Source organism: Mus caroli, chromosome 1, assembly GCF_900094665.2.
Source record: "Mus caroli chromosome 1, CAROLI_EIJ_v1.1, whole genome shotgun sequence".
Classification (NCBI taxonomy): Eukaryota; Metazoa; Chordata; class Mammalia; order Rodentia; family Muridae; genus Mus; species Mus caroli.
In genome coordinates this window covers 83,927,578-83,935,583 of record NC_034570.1, presented here as the reverse complement: position 1 = coordinate 83,935,583, position 8,006 = coordinate 83,927,578, and the positions used below count along the sequence as shown (strand labels likewise).

At 45.3% G+C, this 8,006-nt stretch overlaps 1 pseudogene; it reads left to right on the top strand.

Annotated features, from left to right (window-relative positions):
• The window catches only part of LOC110295583, a 21,096-nt pseudogene that overhangs the window by 783 nt on the left and 12,307 nt on the right, over positions 1 to 8,006 (top strand).

Here is an 8,006-nt window from a genome sequence, read left to right as displayed (position 1 = left end):
GGAGCAGGACCCTGATGTGACTGTCACTGTCCGGAAGTTGGTTATCATCTCACCTATAGAGCTGTTTAAGGACATCACTACATCACTCCCTCATAAAAAATCCGGCCTCTAACCAAAAAAAAAAAAAAAAAAAAAAAAAAAAAAAAAAAAAAACCCTACCAAGATTCTTAAAGAAACCCAGAAGTTAAGAGAATTTGAAGGCCTGATTAGCCAATACAGACTTATTTGGAAAATCTGGAGCAAATAGTTAAAGTCTGGAAGCAAAGGAAGGTGAAGAAGAGCAATGTGGTGTCCTTAAAGGCCTACCAAGGGCTGGCTGAAGTGGCAGTGAAGAACCCGTGTGAGCTGTTGGTGGCCCTGTCCCATTTTAGCTTTGACAACATCATTGTACTGGCTGTCCCTCTGATGAATGACGAGTCAAAACCAGTATCTAAAATGTGTTGCGAAGCAGTAAAGAAACTCTTTAAACAAGACAAATTAGGCCAAGCTTCTCTTGGTATAATTAAAGTGATCTCTGGTTTTGGAAAGGGCAGAAGTTATGAAGTTAGACCAGAGATGTTAAAAACATGTTTATGACTGCAGAGCAAGGAAGTAGAAATGAAAAAAGATACAGAGGACATTAACAAACCCAAAAGGTTCATGGCTTTCAAGGAAAAGAGACAAACTCTATCAAGAGTGCAAAGAAAGTGGGAGAAAGCAGAGGAGAAAGTGAATGGGAACTTTGGGAGGCTGAAGCTTCAGAGAGCACTGAGGGAAAGCTGAAACTGCACACAGTGACTCTGAATACTGGGTTTGTGACCTACTTCAGAATACTGAAGAAGGCCCAGAGGTCACCTCTTCTGCCAGCGGTTCTAGAATGTCTTGCCAAGTTTGCACATCTTTTGGTTTTGTTTTGTTTTGTTTGTCTTTGTTTTTTGGTTGTTTGGGTTTTTTGGGGGGTTTTGTTTTTGTTTTTTGTTTTTTGTTTTTGTTTTTGTTTTTGTTTTTTTGAGACAGGGTTTCTCTGTATAGCCCTAGCTGTCCTGGAACTCACTCTGTAGACCAGCCTGGCCTCGAACTCAGAAATTCGCCTGCCTCTGCCTCCCAAGTGCTGGGATTAAAGGCGTGTGCCACCACGCCCAGCAAGTTTGTACATCTTATAAATGTGAAGTTTTTTGAGGATTTATTAGTGTTTCTTCATACCCTCATTGAGTCTAGTGATCTAAGCTGTCAAGAAAGTCTTCACTGTGTTCAAACTGCGGTTCATGTTCTTTCTGAAGAAGGTGACACTTTATTGACCCGATGAAATTCTACACACATCTCTCCAAAACACTGTTCACATTACACGCAGGTTCTTCCAGATTGAAGCATTGGCCTTTCAGCAGCTTACTGGTGCAGACTTTTTCCAGAACAGATCTCTTGCTTGATAAGGAGTCTCAGGGCAGCGGGGTGTTTCTACCCGAGCCGGAGGAGCCAGAGTACTGTAATGCATGGAATACCGCACTGTGGGAGCTACACACACTTTGGAGACATTACCATCCCATTGTGTGAAGATTTGCAGTACATCTGCTTGCACCATCTGAAGGCTCTGAGGCCCTCAAGCTGGAGCTGAGCCAAAGACCTGCAATTGAACTTTTTGGAACATAGAGCATGGCAGCAATGACATTCAGTCCACCTGTTGAGTCTTCAAACTCCAAAAAGAAGGATACATTTTTACAAGGAGACTCATTTTTGAATGAAGATTTATGTCAACATCAAAAGATATTGTAGTGAAGCTTCTACTGAGATACCACTGGATCTCACCAAGTGTTTGAAAACATCATTACGGTACTACAAAGGGTCGGTGGGCTGCCTTACACATTTGTACGTGTGTATTCAGACATATACAGATAGGTAAGGACCTGTTTCCTTTTGTACAAGGAAGACTTCCTAAGAATGATTATTTGAGAACTGAAGCAGGGCCACAGAAGACACTGCTTCTTGGCTTGCTTTTCATGCCTTGGTCGGCTTGCTGTTTTATACAGTCCACACCAACTTGTCCAGGAATGGCCCTGCCCATCAGTCATGAATTCTATGAATGCCCTGCAGACCTGCCATAGTCTAGACTATGGAGGCTGTTCTTCAGTTGAGAATTCCTCTTCTCAGGTGACTCCAGTGTATGTTAATTCAACAAAACCTAAAGGAAACACTTGTTAATTCTCTTTAGGGCTGGAGAGATGGCTCAGAGGTTAAGGGCACTGACTGCTCTTCCAGAGGTCCTGAGTTCAATTCCCAGCAACCACATGGTGGCTTACAACCATCCGTAATGGGATCTGATGTGCTCTTCTGGTGTGTCTGAAGACAGCTACAGTGTACTCATATAAAATAAATAAATAAATCTTTTTAAAAAAATTCTCTTTATAACTAACTAAATATTGTTATTGCAGAACACCATAGATGAAAGCAAATATACACATAGTTTAAAAGGAGACCACATTTGGCGCTCCAGCCTTACATCAAAGTATGTGTCTTATTAAAGTAATGCAAGGCGATACTCTTGACACTTGCCTTCTGTCTTCCTCGGTGGCCCTTGGAAAGTGAGCTGCATGGTCAGGGAGCTGGAAAGATGGCTCATCCCACTTGCTTTGCTCACTCTGCACCTCAACACCTCAGACAGATGCAGGCACTTTAGATCCTTCTCCTATTGCTGCCGTGAAACTCTGATAGAAGCAACCTGAGAACGTAAGAACTCGCTGTGGCTCACTCTCTCAGGGTGCAGTCCCTCGTGGCGAGGATGGCAGGGACCCAGAGGCGACTGCTCACACTGTACCCGCAGTGAGGATGCAGGAGAGATGCATGCTGTTGTTCCATTGCTATTTTCCTTATTCAGTCCAGGGTCCCAGGGCACGGGATGATGCTGTCCACATTCAGGGTGGGTCTTCCTACCTCCATTAACCTGAACTAGAATTCAGGGTGGGTCTTCCTACCTCCATTAACCTGAACTAGAAACTCCCTCACAGGCATGCCCACACGGTTAACTCCAGAGTGGTTGTAGAGCTTGGCCTAGTTTGCTTTCCATTGCTGTGATAAAGGCCATGACCAAAAGCATCTTGGAGAGGATGTCCATCACTGAGGAAAGTGAAGGCAGGAGCTCAAGGCAAGAACCTGAAGGCAGGAACTGAAGCAGAGCCATGGAAAAGTGCCACTTCCTGCCTTGCTCCCTGTAGCTGGCTCAGCTACCTTCATACACTACCCGCCCAGGGGTGGCACTGCCCATAATGGGCTGGGCCCTTTCCCATCAACCATTAATCAAGAAAATGCCCCCCATAAACTTGCCTACAGGCCCATCTGATAAAGGCTTTTTCTCAGTTGAGGTTTCCTCTTCTTAGATGACTCTAGCTTGTGTCAAGTTGACAAAAGCAAACAAAAGAACCTCACACAACTAGACAGTACACTGAGCCTTAACCTCACAGGCACATGGCAGTTGTTGAATGGTGGTTAAATTATTATTTGAGATGCTCTTTCAAAGGGTTCTTAATAATCTGGCTATAATTTAGAAGCATACCATGGTTTTAATAAAAAAAAGGGAAAATTATAATGTTCCTTATATAATGTGGCTTCAGTAACGCCCCTCCCTGTGTATGTGTGAAAGAGACAGATAGACAGACAGGATGAATGAATGAATGAATGAATGAAAAACTCAGTCCAGTAGTTTCAGGCTCTTGGAGATTATTTCCCAGTATTGTGGTTGTAGGACAGTTGTTCTAATTCCTTATATTTCATTATACCTTCAACTTATTTCTCAATAATATTAACTATTAATCATTTTAAGTTTGAAATTGTCAGAGGGAGCCAAGAAATAAGGATGTCTTTGTAGGAAACATGATCACAGACCCTCTGATTTCCCATTGTGGGATGACTGTCTTTTTTCACATTCATTTCTGGGACTGAAGTTTATCCAACACGGGAGAGAGCCGGGAATTAGGGAGACAGCTGTCACCAAAAACAGTTGCCTTCTGTTGTGCCGTAGCAAACAAACTACTGGCCTTGATGTCCCCAGTCACCTTACCAGGTAGTGAAGGAGTTGTACTTAAGATGCTTGGGAGAGTCCTGCAACCTCACTGCATGTAGAAGCCTAAACGGAAGCCCCCACCCCCGCTGCTTCCCAAGGCAGGGTCGGGGCCCAGTGCAGTTTGAGCTGAGTTTTTCATACTAGGAGCCCTAGGCTGGAGATCTGAGTAGCTTAAACCCTTGGAGACACATACAGAATCATTTGTTTTGGCACATGCCTGGGTTTCTTTTTTCTGTTGCTATGATAAAAATATTCAGACAGAAGCAAGATATAGGAGAAAGGGTTCATTTGGCTCACAGTTCCAGGTGGTAGTCTATCATAGTGAAATCATAGTGACAAGAAATTGAGTGAACTGTTTGTATATCTATGACTCGACTGTGGACAAGTCACAGTCGAGTACAAAGAGCAAGGATTAATGCACACAAACTCCTGCCCAACTCATTTCTCCACCCTTATGCAGCATCCCTTGCCTATGGAATGGTGCCACCCACAGTGGGCTGGATCTTCCTATATCAGTTAATGTAATCAAGATAACCCCCCCACACTAAATTATTGTGGTGACTTAAAAAGATGTCAATACTGAGTTGTATATCTTATTTATTTTTATTTTTTTAAAGATTTACTTATTATCATAAATAAGTACACTGAAGCTGTCTTTAGACACACCAGAAGAGGGCATCAGATCTCATGGTGGTTGTGAGCCACCATGTGGTTGCTGGGATTTGAACTCATGACATCTGGAAAAGCAGTCAGTACTCTTACCCCCCTGAGCCATCTCACCAGCCCAAGTTGTATATTTTAAAATAAATTTTATTAGTTTGATAAAAAAAAGTCAACAACCCCGCCCTCCCCCCCAAACTAGGCTAGTAACTTGAAGAGGAGCAACCTGTGCAGGGAGGGTTTGAGGAATTATTAAGGGCCAGTGGGAGGAAAGGGAGGAGGGAAAGTCGTGCAATTATATTTTAGTTACAACCTTACTAAATAAAAAGACAGTTGTCGTGAAAAAAGATAACCCCCCACTCACTAACCTGATCTAAACAATTCCACACTAACACTCTCTTCCCAGATAACTGTAGATTGTGTCAGAAAACAGTTAAAACTAATGATCACAGAGCACTCTGCCCTGTGGGAGGGAGGGACAAAGACATTTTATCCTATTTCTCAAATAAAGGGTCAAAACCCGTCTGCTGCTAAAGTCCTAGGCCAACACTTACCAGAAAAGTCTAGTCAGCCAGTGTCCAAAGTCAGCTTAACTAAGCAACTATTTGCCCTCCCAAATAATTATCGAGGGCAAGGCATACAGGTCCATTAGGACACTGTGACCTTGAAGATTTCTGCTGGAGTGAGAAATCTTGGCAGGCAAGGATCAGAAGATGGACCCAGGCCAATGCCAAGACCTGGGGCGCCTCAGACACCACGAGGAGCTCATAGTCTTCCTGTCTTCCAATTACTCTACACATTCTCCTCAACCTTGGCTACCCAAGCCCACAGGGAGTTCTCTTGCCTGGATACCTATACCCTCCATGCCCATCAGCCTGTCATTCATTCCTGATGACCTCGTGGTCCCACCTAGGCAGCTTTGACCAGATGCTCCAGTAGCTGCCTTGGCTGTGTCCTGACCTGTACTGTCTCATCTGTCCGGAATGCAAGCTCCCAAGAAGCAGCTGGGACCCTGGATGTCTCCTCAGGATACCCAAGACATGTCAGCTGACTAGATGGGTGAGGGGCTCGAATAGTGGCCTGGCAGATGCTGTACATGTCACCAGATGCTCTTTCAGATCACAGCCCTTGCTTCCGTGGCTGCCAGGAAGTGTGGACTTCTGGCGTCTCTCCTCTCTGGGGAGACCTGGCCATCGTCCTCTTTCTCAGTTCCACTGCTCCAGGTAGCCTGTGTTCAAAAAATTGGTTGAACTAAAGTCCACTTTCCAGAAGTTTCTACCAGAAGTGGTCTCAGAAAGCGGACACTAAAATGAGGCTTGATAGCTAAATCGGCAAGGGTACAGGAAAGGGAGACCTGACAGTCTGCTGTAAAGACAACGGGGCAACCTTTATTGTGGTGAGGTTAGGTCGGCTTACCAGCAGGGGGCACCATCTCCACGAGTTGAAAGGACTGGACTCTCCCATTCTGTTGAGGATGCCTAAAGAGAGACTGGGGACCTCCATGACAGCACAGACTCTTGCAGTCAAAGAATAGAGCTGGCTGAGAATCAGATATGAAATTAATTCCCAGGGAATGGAGTTCCAGGAAGGCTTAATTCTCACCTCCAAGGCCACATTCTCAGTGGAGAAGCAATACAGCCCTTTGACTGGGAAAATGAGTCTCCCAGATAGGCCTCTGGAAGCTTCCCAGCCCCCTGTGTAGTCTTCCTCCTTCTCAGAGACAGCGAGCATAGATGGTTACTCCAGAATCCAGCCCAGTCTCCTACTGCAACAGATGCCTAGGGTCAAGTCCTAACAGAACCTCTCTGGAACCTTCCTGGCCCAGAGAATAGATGAAGTACTTCAGGGGCTGCTGGTAATCAAGCTGTTATTACACAGACAACAGGAACCAGGGAAGCGACACCCGAACCACACAGAATACAAAGGGGTAATGGATCAGACAGCTGGACCTGACAGTTCAGGGACAGACCTTGACCATGGAAAAGAACATTCTCAAATGGCCACCAGCTATGATAAAGATGGAGCTTATGAAACTTCCTTCCTAGGTATAGCACTGGCTTCACACCAGCAATGAATACTGCGGGGGCTGGGGGGGGGTGTCATGTCCTGCATCTCTGCCAATGTTGTTTCCGTTCTGCAATGGTCCTGATTTGATTCCAAGAATAGAGCATTAGAGAAAGGTTGTTTAGAGCATGGTTGGGGAATGATAAACAGGGTTGTTTGGGAGGCTCAGAGCCCAGCCCATGTGCAAAAGGAAAGGAGAAGGAGTCTGGTAGGTAGGCCAGAGAAGAGAGGCCAGGAATGTTTGGGCCGCCCTGGGAAGCAGAAGGTGGGGATGAGGACAGACACCATCTAAAATGAATTATCAAAAATCTTTCCTGAGTAAGTGGCCTTCCGGAGACAGATGATATGGGAGTCACCATGCGTTTCCTGAGACAACTAGCTCCTCAGAAATTCTTTAGTTTGCTCCCTTCCCTTCCCTTCCCTTCCCTTCCCTTCCCTTCCCTTTCCTGTTCTTTTCTTTTTTTTTCTTTTCAAATGTGTATGCTGTGCTGAATAGGCTGAAGTATTCCCAGACTATCTACAAAGTTTAACCATGCTTTCAAGAGTGTCCATGTGTTCTGTCTCTGGTAAATAAGACTTTAAACTAACACTCCATGTTCCCCCCCGTGCGCCCCAGTTATGTGCAGAGGCCAGGCTGAGGAGAGCTAGCCCAAACCCCGAGAAGTAGGAACCGTGAGGTGAGTAGCATGTGACCCCCTTGAGGCCTGGAAAGGTACAGAGTGAGCAGGGGTGGGAGCCTGCTGGAAACTTCTGCCTTCCATTTTTGCCTCATGGTGTTTGCCACAAAGGCAGTTTCAGGTCTTACTGTTGGCCAGCAATAGCCACCGTGTTCCGGAAGTCACACTGTGAGGATGTCAGCAATTGTCTCATTTAATTCTCAGAACCCCAGGAAAAGACAAGTCAAGAAAACACCCCAGATAACAACAGGCAAAGGGTGCAAACAGACATTCCTCCAAAGAAGATGTGCAAGTGACCAAGTCCATAATAAAGATGGTAGGGGGTTAGTGACTCAGGAAATGTAAATTAAGGAGCCGGGAGATGATTCGGTGGGTGAACCGTGCACAAGCCTCACAACCTGAGTTTGATTCCCAAGAACCTCATAAAAAAGCTAGCTGTAGGTGCATGCCTTTAATCCCAGCACTTGGGAGGCAGAGGTAGGCAGATTTCTGAGTTCGAGGCCAGCCTGGTCTACAAAGTGAGTTCCAGGACAGCCAGGGCTACACAGAGAAACCCTGTCTCGAAAAATCTAAAA